The following is a 17169-nucleotide window of genomic DNA, read 5'->3' on the forward strand; positions in this document are numbered from 1 at the left end:
ACCTTTGGATCTCTGCCCAGTACCACCTGGATCCCTGCTGGTTCTAGGCCCTCATGCCAGCCCTTGTCCTCTATAGCTGGACTGACATATTGCAGAGTAATGAGCGAAGACATCTGAGGAGGGTCAGCTGCCATCCTTCAGCTGCCAGGGTCCAGGATATACTTTTCAGAGGTCCAGGGAGGACACCCCAGGCCGGGCCACACCCAGCAAGGAGACCAGGCCAGAGGCATGATCTGAGACTTTCTTCAAAATGATCAGAAATGCACAATGCTGGATGACAGAATAATCAACAAACGATGAGCTGATGTATTAAGACGTTTAAACTTAGGGCTATCTTCTAAAAAATCACTGAAAAAAAGATAGTCAGCAGCTGTTTTTTGTTTGTTTTGTTTTCAACCATAGAATCTGGGAGCATAAATGATACCACATTTATCTTCCAGTTGTAAGCAAATAGGGGTAAATCCTGCCAAAGGAAATGAACTGTAGGTTAGTTTTGAAGGCATGTTTTATTGTGTTTAATACTCAAAGAAAGTAATCTGCATATATGCATTCTTTTTCTTCTCTGTTGGAATCAGTAAACAGAACCTTGTTATATTCAAAAGGTAATCTAAGTGAAAGGTACATTTCAGGGGGCATACTTAAAAAAATTAGCTTTGCTATTATCCTTGAATGAACTAAGAATGCCCCTCACTGAAGTAATTTTTCATTTCAGTTGTTACTGGACTAAACAAACCCTTTTCATTCTCTCTATAAGCTAAATCTCAGTCCTAGCTCTCTCTTTTCCTCATCCACACCTTCACTTACATATGCACATGCAGATCTGACTTGAGGAGGTGCTTTGCTTTGTACCCCACAGAAGGAGAGAGGAATTAATCTAAATTTCACTGTCATGAAATGAGGTTTACTAATCAGGTTTATTTAAGACCATGCACCACTCCATACGGTCAGCCTGCTATTGATATTTGAAACAGTGTATTATAAGTGTCCTTTAGCTCTTTGTAACTTTGCCTAAGGATTAACATTGAGATAGCAGCATCACCCCCATTGCCCCACCTGCAGGTAATTCTTTTTGAACCAAGGATCTCAAAGCACTCCTGGGTAACATCTCATTCTAACGGTAATCCACTCGATTCCAGAACTGTACGACACCACCAAATGGACTGAAGATGGAGACTTGAGAAAGAGAGTTCTAGTCTCAAGATGATTCATGACTTCTAAGAACTTATAACTTAACCCTACTGCAAAAACACCCCTTGTAAAATATGAAAAAATAAATTGCTTTATAAGGATTCCGTATAACACGGGTGTTAAAACACAGGTGTAGGCTCAGGCAACTTAAAAATATGTTAATAGATCAACATTTAGTATCTGCAAAAATATTCATTATGTACTAAACATGTTAAATATGTTAATGAGTTTGCATTTGAATATGTGAGTCAATCAAAAATAGTGTCTGGAGACAAGACTGATTGATTTGCTGGATTGCAAGCGGTCTTTTTATTAGGATCTTTGCTATTTAGATGGCAGATGTAAGAAACTAACAACAACAACAAAAATCAGGTGAATGTATTCTTGACGATAGTCCCCAAAAGGTTAAAGTACATGAAATTTCTATGCCCTTTTGTAAAAGTCTCCCAATTCCACTTTTGTTCTTAAAAGAAACTCTTCCTTTGGTTTTTTGGAATTTTTCAGTGCGTCTTCCCTTTGTTTCTCCCATTTTCTCTGTGAGAAGCTCCTTAGTCTCTTCCACCCTGCGCTGTAGATATTTCTTAACATCAGGAGGTATTAACATGGAGTCATGACTTCCAAATACTTCAAAGTAAATGATGTGTCTCCCAGAGCCACCATGTCTGAGGTCCGTGTTGCAATCTTAGCAGGGCATGTGCTGTTAGTGCATTTCCACTCTGGGCATTTAGGGGGGGAATGTTTACGACCGACGAGTTCTATATGGGTGCATCATAAAATGTCCCAAACCAAGCACCGGAGGTGATTAGGTGTACTGAAATTAAAACCTTTTCATACTGTCTAACTATCGCTGACACATCTTGCAAAAGATCAAGTTCTTCCATTTTCCAGTGGGCGTTCCTTGGGATGTGGCCTTGGATGAAGCAACTCTCTTGGGTAGATGATCTTGCTCTTGTTTATGGGGCAGAACACCAAGTAGGGCTGGTTCAGAGTGGAACGACTTCCTTTCCTTGTCAATACCCTGGGCAGCAGACAAGTGTAGCCATTGTTTCTGTGGGTATTGTACCAATATTATTTTGGATTCAGCATTATACAAAGTAAGAGTCTTTTATGCTTCGATGGTATCCAAGAAGACCAGCTGTAAGTAGTTTCAAGTATGTCGGATGTACCAATGGACCAGCCCAGTTATAGTCCTTAGTACATCCCATTGCATTTTGGAGAATGGTGATTGATGGATATAAGCTTCTACAGAGACTGCAAGGGTGGTGATATGTGTGGGGGATTAGACCAGCTATCCCGCATCAAGCTGGGTCCAAAATGCGGCGTGCAGATGAAAGGAAAAGAAAGAGATATATACAAAGTATGGGATAGGGAGGACTTCAATCTGATGGACTGAAGTCCAGAGTATATTCAAAGCTTGGTTTTTATACTCTTCTTACAAGGGATTGGTTACAAAACAAACATCAAAAAACATTCTTAAACTCTTATCTATGCAAATGTTACTTAACTAGTCACACTTTCTTAACATTTGAATAATAAAAGCACTATGTTCTAAGACAATCACACGGATATACAAGATTCAAAAGAATTTTAAAAGAGATCATAAATAACTGAGTTATCTCTTATTGCTTTTAGCAGCAAGTTCACAAATAACAGTCATTTTGCAATGCTTTTGTCTTCAAAGACACAGAGGCACCAAGGATTAAATGGTCACCCATAATAAACACCTTGATCAGCGGATGCCTCCTACAGATGTGACCACACAGACTGAGAGACAATTTCTTGGGTACCACAAGGGATGTCACTTCACAGAGTACACCTCTCCTCTTCTAGGCTTGGACCTCACTATCTGGGTCAGGTGTCTAGTCTGAGCAAACCTGATGGTGGTAACTTTCTACCCCAAATCTACCACTTCTATATCGGATGATAGCTACTGATGGTGTTGAGGGCAGAAGGGTCTGGTATCGCTTGTCTTTGTGTCAGTCAAAGAACGAGAAGAGGTTAATTTGAGAGACTCGTGTTGATTCTGCAAGCCGGAGGCAATAGGAATCTCCGGGGTTTGCTCCCTCTAAAGTACTTTGAAAATCCAATGACAATCCAGCAAGCTATATACCCTAAATGATGCAAATTTTAAAACCATCACAGGAAACAATCATCTATATGCACATTTCACCAGAATTTACCAGACCACCCGTCCCAGAAGCCCCACAACCCATTGCTTATCTCAGTGAGGGATGCTTAGTGCCTGGGACCTATCTTTTAAAAAAATTAATTAATTATATTATTTTTTCATTGATTGATTACAATTTATATCATAAGAACATAAGACGCTTTACAACTTCCATTAAGACCACCAATGTTCAGACAGCATATATCGCTTTCATTTGGGAAATTGAACAAAAGTATAGTAAAGAAAAATGTATAATAGATGTGATGCTGCAAGTGAAAGGAACAAAGAAGGACATGTACAGAACTCTCAAAGCTGTGTTATTCATTTTTTTTACATTTTATTAGGGGCTCATACAACTCTTATTACAATCCATACATATACACATATCAATTGTATAAAGCACATCCGCACATTCTTTGCCCTAATCATTCTCAAAGCATTTGCTCTCCACTTAAGCCCTTTGAATCAGGTCCTCTTTTTTTTTTACCCTCCCTCCCCGCTCCCCCATCCCTCTGAGCTCTTGATAATTATCTATTGTTATTTTGTCATATCTTGCCCTATCCGGCGTCTCCCTTCACCCCCTTCTCTGTTGTCGTCTCCCAGGGAGGAGGGCACATGTGGATCCTTGTAATCGGTTCCCCCTTTCCAACCCACTCACCCTCTACTCTCCCAGTATCGCCCCTCACACCCCTGATCCTGAAGGTATCATCCATCCTGGATTCCCTGTGCCTCCAGCTCCTATATGCACCAGTGTATAACCTCTGCTCAATCCAGACTTGCAAGGTAGAATTCAGATCATGGTAGTTGGGGGGGGAGGAAGCATCCAGGATCTGGGGGAAAGTTGTGTTCTTCATCGGTGCTACGTCGCACCCTGACTGACCCATCTCCTCTCCTAAACCCCTCTGTGAGGGGGATCTCCAGGGGCCGACAAATGGGCTTTGGGTCTCCACTCTGCATTTCCCCCTTCATTCATTATGATATATATATATCTTTTTTTTTTTGCATAATGCCTTATACCTGGTCCCTTTGGCACCTCGTGATCGCACTGGATGGTGTGCTTCTTCCATGTGGGCTTTTTTACTTCTGAGCTAGATGGCTGCCCATTTATCTTCAAGCTTCCAAGACCCCAGACACTATCTCTTTTGATAGCTGGGCACCATCAGCTTTCCTCACCACATTTACTTGTTCACCTGCTTTGGCTTCAGCAGTTGTGTCGGGAGGGTGAGCATCATAGAGTGCCAATTTAATAAAAGAAAATATTCATGCATTGAGGGAGTGCTTGAGTAGAGGCCCAAGGTCCTTCCACCACCTTAATACTAAACCTATAAATATATACACATAGCTCTATTTCCCCATCCTCATATATATATTTGCATGTACATATCTTTGTCTAGACCTCTATAAATGCCCTTTGACTCCTAGCTCATTCCTCCATCTCCCTTGACTTTCCTCTTGCCCTACTACCATGCTCCGTCCTCACCTGGGTTACAGCTATACCTCTTCTTTACGTAACCTTACCCTTGATCATTCCCTACCAGGCCTGCCACTCCCCCCTCACTACCATTTTGGGTCCCATGTTGTTCCCTTGTCCCTGTGTTTGTTAACACCACTTTCTTACCCCCGCCACTTCCCCCTATCCCAAGTCCCCCTGGAACTGTTGGTTCCATTGTTTTTCCTCCAGATAGTTCATGCAGCCTGTCTTATTCAGACAGACCTGTGGAGACAATAACATGCACGAAAACAAGACAGAGGAAAACAAAGAACAGTCTACAACCAGACAACAAAACAACAAACCACTGACAAAGAACAGAACAAAACACATCAAGAAAGAAAAGCTTGTAGTTAGTTCAAGGATCGTTTGTTGGTCCTTAGGAGTGTTTTCCAGTCCAGTCTGTTGGGGCACCACGCCCTGGCCCCAAAGTCCACTTTCAGCATTCCCTGGGGACCTTGCCACTCCATTCCCTTGCTGTTCTGCTGAATTCCCCCAGTGCTTTGCCTCGGTGTGGTGGGATCAGGTCAGGTGCAATTCCCACGCTGTGTCTCCGGCCTGTCCCTTGTATTGCCCTTGGTCACTGTGGGGCATCATGTCTCATAGTGGGGCCAGTCATGTTGTTCTCTCTGTGGACTGGCTTCTCTAATCAGGAACATCATTCTCATGGCCTAGTGGGCCAGGCTGTGCTCCACTCTCTCCTCCCCCCCCCCCTTCATCTGCTCCCGTGTGCTCTGATCAGACATGTCCATCTCCCAGAGCTGCAGAATCAATGTCGTCCTTTGAAACAAATTCTTCTCAGGGGGAGGGGCAGGAATCCACTTAATTTTTGGTGCTGGGGCCAGCCTCCCAGACCTCTCCACTGACCTGGGTACCTATCTTAAAGGCCTTGCTTCCTGCCTTCCTGAGTTAGAAGACCATCACTACTGATGGTCTTAGAAGTTAGAAGTTTTTACAGCAAGGGAGTTGTTACATTTTGAATTTCCAACAAACTAAAAAATTAAATTGTTAAAATTTTAGTATTTTAACTAACAGCAGACTAACTCTTTCATCTTATTGTGTTAGGCTGGGTTGACTAGAGAAACAAATCCAGTGATATATATATATATATGATATATATATGATAAATATATATAATTATTTCTTCATATAAAGCTCTTTCATATATATATATGAAAGAGCTTTATATGAAGAAATAATTATGTATTGAGGAAACATTCCAGCCCAGTCCAACTAAGTCCGTAAGTCTGATACTAGTCCACAAGTCCTTCTTCAGACTCATGCAGCCACAGGAAGTGATGAAGAATGCAGGCATATCAGAGGGTGGTAGGAGCAAAGTTTTGTGGATTCAATGGTGGTGGACACATCTCTGGGGCTCTGGCAGCAACCAGGGTCAGTCAGCAGGATGGTGAAGGCAGAAAGGAGGGGTGGGTAGGTTCCCAGAAACATCCTTAAGAGAAGGCTATAGCCACAAGGAGTCTCCATTAGGCAGTGACCGGATTGACAGGTTAGCGTCCACCCCTACACTCTTATGCATCCTCATGTCGACATGAAATTATGTAACTACCACACCTATCAATATGACAAAAGCGACATCAAGAATTGTAGTCATGCTTAATGAGGGCTAGTCATTTAAGTGGGATCAAGATGAGGCTTTCTACTCCCATAAAGATTCAGTCCTGGAAAGCCACAGGGGAAATTCTACTCCACCCTAGAGAGTTCCTATGATTCCGAATCAACTTGATGGTGGTGAGTTGGGTTTTGTTTGGGTCATTTCAAGGCACTTGACTAAAGAGTTTTACAAGTAGTGTCTTGTTTCGTGTGCACAAAAATCTTTTGTGTGGTAAATATTGTTATTATCCAAATTTTACAGACAAAGGACTTGAAGCTCAGGGAGGTGAAGTGACTTAGCCATAGTTGTAATACTGTATAAAATGTACACTAGAGAAACAGTTTCACATAACTCATTTTGAATTCAGAATTTAATATCTAAATCATCAGATTGAGGTAGATTGAACATTCGCCTAAATAGTAGCCCAAATAGGGGAAATATCAGTCTTTCGAAGGCAAAGCATACATTCAGTGATTCTCTGTTAATGTATTCTATGTTAATGTAACAAATATTACTGAGCACCTACTATGTGCCAGGTACTGGAAACACATAGGAGATAGGAATACAATGTCATTTGAATTTGAAAGTATGGGAACAGAATGGCGTCAAGGAAACTCATAAATGAGCAAAATAATTTCTCACAGGATAAATAGTACAAGGAAATAAAATTCTGTGGAGTTATGGGAACTTGGCGGAGCCACCACTTCATCTGGGGGAAGATAACACTGGGTTTGAAATCCCAAAGATGAGAACTAAGGTGAGCCTGACCCAAGCCATGGTCTTCTCAATTTCCTCATGTGCACATGGCAGTTGCACAATGAAAACAGAAGAAAAATCAACCCATTTGAGTAGGAGTGTTAGTGAAGGTTATTGAATATCAAAATATTTCTGCTTACCCAAAGAGCAAAAAGATAACCTACAATTGGGGAAAATCTGTGGGAGTGACATCTCTGATAAAGGTCTAATCTCAAAAATATTTAGAAAGACTGTTGGAAGTGAGGCTGGGTATCTGGGACAGTGGAAGCATCATGAGTGTGTTGTGTGCTCCTCTCTCCTGATCCCTACGGAACCAGGTCCCTGGGTCTCTACCTCACTCCTTAAGTTGATTACTTTGTTCATTTGTGCTTTATGGTATTTTCATGACTTCTGAAGATGAGCAGACAAGTCCTTTACAGTCTCTTGGATCTTGTAGCATAGAGCTTACCAGGTGATAAGGACTCACCTATATGTGACCCAGAAGAGTTCCCTGTGGGCCTCTAACCCACACTCTTCCATGAAGCCTTTTGTGGTAGGTACATAATCAAGTGCCAATCTGAGGATTAAGAGTGTAGGGTTGGAGTCTAGGCTGTTGATCAGGATATGGCCAATGACATCTCTGTGTGGGCATGGCTTTCCCCTAAGGATTCTGGGAATTGCTGAAATTTCTTCCTTGGAGGTGGGAGACTCTCTGCTCACACCCTGGGAGGCATAGCAGCTGACAAGACACATGGACCCACCCTGATGTAGCCCTGGATACTAGAGAAGCCATGCAGAGACCACTGCCAGAGCTGAGATGTTTCCAATGCCACTGGATCCAAGGACTTTCTACCTACTGGTCTGTGATCTTCTACATTCGGCATCATTGTATGTGCTTCACGAGTTTGAAGAGGACTTTATAGATTGGTATCAGTCATGTGGGCTAATATTGGACTTATGGGGTTGATCTGAACTGGGCTGGGATGTTTTCTCAATGTTCAATTGCTCTTGTTTATAAATCTCTTTCTTATACACATATGTGTGTGTCCATGGGTTTGTTCTCTAGTCTACCCAGACTAACATACCTTTGCTGCGAGACATTCAGACTGTGATGGTGGTGGTCCAGGTCTACCACTTTGTTGCCTTTGTCTGGATTCTCCAAGGGACTAGTCACTCAGTAAAGACAGCTCAGAAGTGATGCTGGATGTAGTCCTTGCTGACACTGCTTGCCCCTGGTAACAGTAGATGTGGGATGTAGCATTATGCAGTGGTCACTGGAGATGTGGAGAGTCCCTAGATATTGGCTTCTATCGTTGCTAGAAATTGCTCCAGAAAAGCTATGTCTGCATGCAAATATTATGTTCCACATAGTTTCCAGGTTCTTTGAGATTATTAGAACACATGTCAGATTTGTTGCATCATCTGGAGCTGAGCCCCCGCAGACTGAAGAGTATCCACCTCCGTGTCATTGTATCTGCTCTGCTTCCACCCCAACCACCTGGCCATCTCTGATCATCTCCTGTCCAAGTTGGGTGCCATGCACATGGTGCAGCAATTGACAGTGCTAAAGAAACTGAACAGAGTCTTGGTGGACTAGTAGGTTATGGGTTGGGCTGCTAACCACAGGGTCGGCAATTCAAAACTCCCAGGTGCTCCAAGGGAGAACTATGCAGCTTTCTACTCCCATAAAGATTTACCATCTAGAAAACTCACAGAGACAATTTTACTTTGGCTTATAGGGTCACTATGAATCTAGGTCAATTCAAGACAGCGAGTTTCTGAGTCTGGAGAGGGAAACTAGTGAAATATACTGTCTCAGTTGAATACCTTTAATATAAGGGGGACCACGGGTAGCTTAATATTGATAGAGTGGAGCTTGTGTGCGATTTTACACCAATGTTGTGTCTTTTGTGGTGGTCTGACATAGAGTTGAGAACTTCTCTGTCATTCTTCCAGTGAAGTAGAGGAAGCAGGCATGGTAAGGAGGAGATCAAGTTAGGGCAGAGGTGGGGACAGCTGTAGCAACAGGCACTTTGATCTGCTAATTTTACATGACACTTTGAAAATAATGGAATAAAACAAAATCTCACTGACATTGAGCCAATTCTGATTCAGTAACTCTGTAGCAATGCCCTTATGTGTTTTAGAGACTGTAACATGTTTATGAAAATAGAGAGTCTCAACTTTCTCCTGTGGATTGGCTCACTATACCACTTTTTAATAATGGAATCATTAAATATATATATGTAACTTTAATAACTCATCAACAAAAAGACAATTTGATTAAAAATGACTGAGAATATGAATAAACACCTCACCAAAGAAGACATTCAGGTGGCTAACAAACAATGCTTATTTACCAAACACCATGCTTGGTTAAGTAGAGGGGCAGTGAAAAAGAGGTGGACTGCCACAGGGGCTGCAATAATGGACTCAAACATAACCACAATTGTGAGGATGGCACAGGACTAGACAGTGTTTATTTTGTTGTGCATGGGTCATTATGAATTGAAACCAACTCAATGGCACCTAACAACAACAAATAAACAAATAATTAAAATAATGACCATTAGCTATCAACCAAAACAAACAAACAAACAAAAGAACCAATGCTGTCAATTATGATGCATAGTGACCCCACAGGACAGAGTAGACTGTAAATCTTCAGAGAAACAGACTGTCACATATTTTTCCCAAAGACCAACTGTTGGGTTTGAACTGACAATCTTTGGGTTAGTAGCAGAATGCTTTACCATTGCATCACCAGGGCTCCCTCATTGCCTCTGAGAGAGATGCACGAGAGGTGCAAATCAAAACTACAATGAGATACCATCTCACTCTTTAAAAATGGCAATGATCAAAATAATAACAAGAAATTGAAAACAAATGTGACAAGGTTGTGGGGACTTTGAGACTCTGCAGGTAGAATTGTAAACGATATTATGTTGAGTCAAATCAATCAAACAAATATTACAAAGTCTCCTTTTCAAAATAAGATTGGAGTAGGTATACACATAGAAAACAATGTCCCTTGATGGTTACCAAGGACAGGAGAGGGAGGAAGAGAAATCCCTTCGAGATAGAAGATAATTGTTACATTTTGTGGAGGGAAAGGCAATCTTCAATATGCGTGAAGTCTGCACAACTTGACCAAGGGAAGCGATGGAACTCACAAGTGCACAAAAAGAAGAGCCACATTTGGTGACTGTTATGACATAAACAGGCACACCGCACTTTAGTGGGCTTCACTTTGCTTTTCCCACATTACGTTTTTTACGAATTGAAGGGCAGTGTATAACTGTTTGTCCCGACCCAGTTTCAAGAAAATTCAATGGAGCCTTTTTTTTTCTTTAAGATGTGCTCACGTTGTCTGTTTTTGGCACATTGTGGTAATTCTTACAGTATTTCAATTTTTTTTTCATAATGTTACCATTGCATGCTTAATAGATTACAGCATGGTGTGAACATAGTTTTCCATGCAATTGAACCTACAATATTTCCAAGGTATGGCTGTATAATTTTGTGACAGTAATCACAACCAAAATGTGTGTGGTTACATAAGTATTTAATATATGCATACCTAAGATTAGGAATGCAAACAGGATTATGTGGATGTTCACGCATAGGTGTATCTATAGGCATATACCTATGCATGTATATTTGTGCTAAATATCTTTTGGTATATATAATAAAACTCAGAGGAGGCACAGTTGTAATCAAGTATTAGACATAACCAAATACGACACGGGTTTAATTTACTGGGTTTGAAGGCTTAGAACTGAGAACAACTAGGTCAATTGATACATTTTTCATAAAGATATTATTCTACATCCTAGAATAATGAGTAGTATTCTGGTGTATGAAAGCTTTTGAGCAGCTATCTACAGTATAACTATTGATCTCTACTTTATCTGAAGCCAAAGCGAAAGAAGGAACCACAAGACTTGAAGAAGAAATTCGTTACAAGACCAATAGTTCAACCAAGTCATGACCTCATCTGTTCGGAGGCCAGAAGGACTAGGTGGTGTCTGGCTACCACTAACAACCATTCTGACCAGCAACACAATAAGCTCACGTCTCATTTACTGACATGGTTAGGCCTCATAGACCAGGTCATTATGAAAAAATATAATATGAACACATTCAGTCACATAATGGAGAGTGGCTTTATCATTGAACAAGTGGAAAATTTCATTATTACATAACTGCCGAACCTCTAAGAATCATGGCCCAAGTTGACACATTACAGCCAACATTACTTTCACCTTGCACCTCAGCATTTGTTATGGCCAGATGTAATGATTAAGGATTGTGTCAACTAGACACTCCTGGGAAAGGGTAGAATGGAGCTCATCCTATCAATTGGGTTGCAGCCTGATGACATTTTATTGAGCTGTTGACCTATCGTATAAGAGAGAGACTGAGCAGAGTAGAAATCTCTTTGACCCTTTGCCTTCTGTTGGAGCTGGATCTTGACCTGGTACCTTAATCTTCTGTTGGGTCACCTGCTGATCACTGGAGCTGTCAGCAGACTGCCTATGGTGGATTCATTCAGCTGATATCAGATTCATTTACCTCTGCATCTATCAGCCTGTGCCCCCACTGCCTTTTTTCATCATCCTTCCTTCTGTTTATCAGCTTCCATATGTCAGGAGAAGCCTGACTTGAACTTCACTGAACTTGCCTTCCTCTACAATTGTGTAAACCATTTCTTGATATAAATCTCTTTCTATATAGAAACCTTGGTGGCATAGTAGTTATGCATGGGGCTGTGATCTGTATGGCTGGCAGTTCAAAAACCACTACCAACTCCATTGGAGAAAGACTGGGATTTCTACTCCTGTAAACAGTTACCATCTTGGAAATCCACAGAGAGGTCACTATGAGTCAGCACTGACTAGATGGCAGTGAGATATACAAACATATACAAACGTCCCTATTTTTTTCTTCTCTAGAGAACCCAATCTAACACACCAGACATGCATTGTTAATGCTGGACAGTATGTTACTTTCTCTAAATGTGAAATGCCAGATAATAAGGTGGTCGATGAGTGAGGAATAGGTCTAGGTGGTTGTGCATAGAATGAGAGAAAAATGTGGAACAAATATAAAATTTCAAAAAAATTCAGATTTACTGAACAGGTAGAAAAACTTGAAATTTTTGAGACCGTAGCCATAAGATATCCTTTAAACTGAGCATGCTCCTGAGATCATCTTTCAGCTAAATAACAGAGAGTCTCTTAAAATAAAAAATATCACCGTGAGTATAGTGCACCTTTAAATTAGCATGCATTCGAGACCAAATGGTCAATATTTACCCTAAGCAAAGACGAGACAATAAGAGGTAGCAGGAAACCTGGGGTAATGGAAATCGTACAGGAAGATTGGAAATACTGAGAATTTGTACAGTCTGTGGAAAAGATCACAATGTCACGGACAAATATGTGTGTTGTTTGTTGCTAGGAGTCATCAGATGTCCTCCGACTTATAGCAACTCTGCATCACAGAATGAAACACTGCCCAGTCCTGTACCAGCCTCACACATGTTCTCATTTGGGAGCCCATTGTTGCAGTCATTGGGTCATTAGAGAGCCTTCCTTTGTTTCTCAGACTCTCTACTAAGCATGAAGACCTTTCCTGGGGACTGGCCTTGCTTAATAACACGTCTAAATGTATGTGAGGTGACATCTCACCATCTTGCTTCTAAGGAGCATTGCAGCTTTAGATTTTCCAAAGCAGATTTATTGGTCCTACTGGACATCCAAGGTACATCCAATATTCTTAGACCATGCATAAGTAAAATGTATCATTTTCCTTACTAATTGTTTAACTCATGCATATGCGATGACTGAAAATACCATGGCTTTGGTCAGGCGTACCTTAGTCCTTGCACAGCCTTGCTTTTTAACATTTTCAAGAGTTCTTGGGCAGCACATTTGCCTAAGGCAATATGCTATTTGACTTCTTCCAGGAGCATTGCTTGTGGATCCAACCAAGATGAACTCCTTGACAGCTTTTCTCCTTTTCTCTTGTTATCAATTGGTCCCAGTTGTGAGGACTTGTTTTTACACCGAGCTTCAATGAATACTGGAGCCTGCACCGATTGATCTTCGTCAGCAAGTGCTTCAAGCCCTCTTCATTTTCAGCAAGCAAGGTTGTGTCATCTGCGTATTGCAGGTTGCTGATAAACTTTCCTTCAATCCCGATGCCATGTTCTTCTTCATAGACTCCAACTTCTCAGATTATTTGCTCAACATGGAGAGAGAATAAACATAGTGAAAGGATATGGACAATGTATATAGGAATTGTTAAATGGGAATCTAATTTGCTCTGCAAACCTTTAGTAAAAAAGTTCAGTGCAATAATAATAGTAGAGCGAGAATAGAGCCAGAATGCACTTCGGAAGTGAATATGGCAAGACTTCAATTTGCTTTCTTTGGGTATGTCAACAGGAAGGACCAATTGTAAGAAAAGGGCATCCTATTTGGAAGTGGGTCAGTGAAATGAAAATAAATCCTTAAAAAGATAGATTGACACAATATCTGTAACACTGGCCTCAGGCATACCAACAATGGTAAGGATTGCATAAGACTAAGACGTGTGTCATTCTGCTGTATGGAAGTTTGCAATGACACAGTGCAGATTTGATGGTACCACAAAACAATACAAACGATGAGAAACATACAGCCATGCAAAGTTCAGTACAAAAAAGACAACTTACTAAAGGAAAAGAGACTTTAACATTTTAAGGTAGGCACTGGAAAAAACATGGATTATTTGTGTCCTCCAACTTCTTGAAAGCTGGTTGGAGGGACTGAAGGATGTCATGGTACACAGTGGGTCTGAGACCCGGCCAAGTCTTTCGGGTCTTGGTGAGGAATGCGGAATTTATTCTAAGTGTCATAGAGAATTATTGTTGCATAAGTGGAAGAAGGGACAGGGTCTTCATTTGATAGATCACACTCGCAGCTAATTGGAATGTATATTATCAAGACAAGAATGGAAGCCTGGAGATCACTTAGATGAAGTTCATCTAACCACTGTATATATCAAATTCCATCTAGTTGATTCCAACTCATAGTGACCTAAAGGACATGGTAGAACCACTCTTATAGTTTTGCCAGACTGTAAATCTTTATGGGAACAGGAAGCCTCATCTTTCACTTTTGGAGCAGCTGGTGAACTTGAACCACCAACCTTGTGATTAGCGATCCAATATATGCTGGTGGTTAGCAATCCAATATATAAACTGCTACAGTACTTGGGCTCTTTGATGAAGCTTATGCAGGTGTCTAATTCAGAAATAACAATGGCTTGGATTTGGGTAGTTTATGGAAACTGTATAGAGCAATACCTACTTGTACCATTTTAACAGGGGCAAGTTTTTAGGAATGGGTTTTCAATTGAAGTGAAAGAGTTGTGAAGTGAGAGAGAGAAAGGTGCTTTACAACTTGAATCTTGTTCTGATCAACTCTCTGGATGGTGGTGCCCTTTAGCTGTGATGTAGAAGATGAAAAGAAATGTAGGTTAAGACAAAGTGGATAAAATGTTACCAAAAAAAAAAAAAGAAAAAAATAACTTTAATACAATTGAAAGACATAAAGAAAAAGCTTTGGAAAGAACTTCGCTAAAATTGAAAGTGACTGAATTTACTGAAAATGGTTGATTTTACTAGCAGGGGTCCAGGGGGGTTTGAAGAAGAAAGATGAGATGCCTTTGACATCTACGAGACTTACTTTGTAGCTGAATCATGAACAATCCCTGAGGCAGTGTTCAGGGCATGGGGTAGGGAGTGGCCCAGGCAGGCTGCAGCTAAGCAGGTCTTCAGACAGGTTCAAACCAGTTCAGCGGTGGCCTATGCAATGAAATTGGAATACACCCAGGCTTGTAAAATGTGGGTGTGCCAGAATGATAACCGGATGGGAGAAATTACTAGTCAGAGCTCTGGAATGGGAGACAGGGAAAAGGCATTTTGGAAAACAGATTCAGGAGATTGGATTTTTTCCCTGGATTGTGCAGATCAACAAGCATTCAAAATAGAGTAGCTGCCATCTTTGAAAGGGGCAGTGATGTTCCTGATACCATTGATTGAGAGAGTCTGTTGCCATCAGTGTCAGATTACCCAGAAAGCAAGGTAAGCATAGGCATTCTTGTGCTTACTTACCAATATTTAGTCAACAATTTCACGTCACCACCACATCACAGCTTCTTCTAGGTCTGCCTGCACCTTCCTATTGAATCAAAGCCTCTTTTCAAATGTACACCTTTTAGGAGAGCTAGTGTACCCAGTAAGCAAGAAATGTTTGGACTTATTTACTAATCGGTAGTGTACAATTTCATATGGGTTTCACCACATCCTAAGTGAGCAATCTGGGGCAATTATCACCTACAATACAAACCTGGGGTCTTTAGACTGTCCCCCGTAAGTAATTACTTACATTGTTCTGAGGACCCAGACTCCGCAGTGTATATTCATCTGTTCCTTTCTGTTCCATATTTGGTGTCTCTAGGAGAACTCAGGTTCTCGTGAGCTCTCATCTGGGTGGTTGTGATAGTCATGTAGTTGGTCGCCCTCCTTTTCCAATCTTCCTTTATGTGGCTGCAAGATGAAGCTTTTTAGAGTCCAGTTTTCATTACACCAGCTATTGGCTCAAAAATCTACTGAGCCAAGGACATATACTTCACACTTCCACATTTTAGTTTTGTTTATTAATTTTGCACCATAAAATTGATTTAACATTCTAAGGCTTATCTTTGTTTGAATTGGTTACCTGCTGACATGATGATAGAACATCCATTTTATAACAGCAGTGGACTGGCTCTAGAGATAAAATAATGAATAGCAATACTCACAGTGACCATCATCATGAGGTTGCCAGCCTGTGGTGGTACAGACAGAGATCAGTGGTATCCGTAAGGTACACAGATTGTAAGAGCTTATAAGGGGGCGTTAGCTTGACCAGGTAAGGATGGGATGACTTCTCTCAGAACTTAGTGCCTGACTTGAGTGAGAAGGTTGAGTAAGGCTGACTGGTCAACAAAAAGGAGGAAGAGTTTTCCAAGTAGAGAGTAGGGAATGTGCAAAGGGCCGGTGGTGACTGCATGGGAGACAGCATTTGGATGACAGCATGGAGAAAGAGGAGATAGGCATGGGCTCTGAGTAGGTGACTACATCAATGGGCCCTGTAGGGTCCTTAGTTCTCTCTCTTTGTGGATAGCAATTTCTTTGGAAGACTTTACACAAATTCTATACTCTGCCCAGGACTCTAGTGGCCTAGTGGGTTATGCAGTGTGTTGCTAACTGCAAGCCAGTAATTAAAAATCACTAGGCGCTCCTCAGGAGAAAGACGACTTTTTCTACACCATAAAGGTATACAGACTTGGAAACCCACTCTTGTCTTGTAAGGTCATTATGATTCAGGTTCAATGAAACGGCAGTAGCTTTTGGTATTCTCTGCCAAAACCAGGCTAGTAGTGGTTCTCTGAACATGCCTGTTATGAGTTGAATTGCCCAATGTCCCCAAATTATATATGGAAATCATAACTTCTATAATTCTATTTATTACCCTTTGCAAAAAAGGCGGGCTTACTTTAATCTTATGAGGTCCTACCAGAGCAGGGTAGGTCCTAATGAAATCATTTCAGAATGGATGAGATCCACCCAAGGAGACAACAGATTCCATGATAAGACTGCCCTACAAGAAAAGCTCACCAAGGATTGTTGGTCGCTACCAGGACCCAGGAGAAGGAATCACAGAAAGAACTGGACTTTGAGCTTCCAAAAATGTGAAGAAATCAATCCCTATTCTTCTACCAAACCAAACCAGTTGCCATGGAGATGATTCTGACACATGATAACTATGTGTCAGAGTGGAATTTTGCTCCACAGGATTTTTAATAGCTGATATTTTTCTGCAAGTGATTTATCAGACCTTTCTTCCAAAGAGTTTCTGCCTGGACTCAGACAGCAGAGAGCAT

At 41.1% G+C, this 17169-nt stretch overlaps 1 pseudogene; it reads right to left on the minus strand.

Moving 5' to 3' along the window:
• Window positions 1-515: 515 nt before the first annotated feature.
• On the minus strand, window positions 516-15686 carry LOC142445670 (protein FAM210A pseudogene; annotated as a pseudogene).
• Between the last annotated feature and the right edge of the window lie 1483 nt (window positions 15687-17169).

The sequence above is a fragment of the Tenrec ecaudatus genome, chromosome 4 (genome assembly GCF_050624435.1).
Source record: "Tenrec ecaudatus isolate mTenEca1 chromosome 4, mTenEca1.hap1, whole genome shotgun sequence".
NCBI classification, from domain to species: Eukaryota; Metazoa; Chordata; class Mammalia; order Afrosoricida; family Tenrecidae; genus Tenrec; species Tenrec ecaudatus.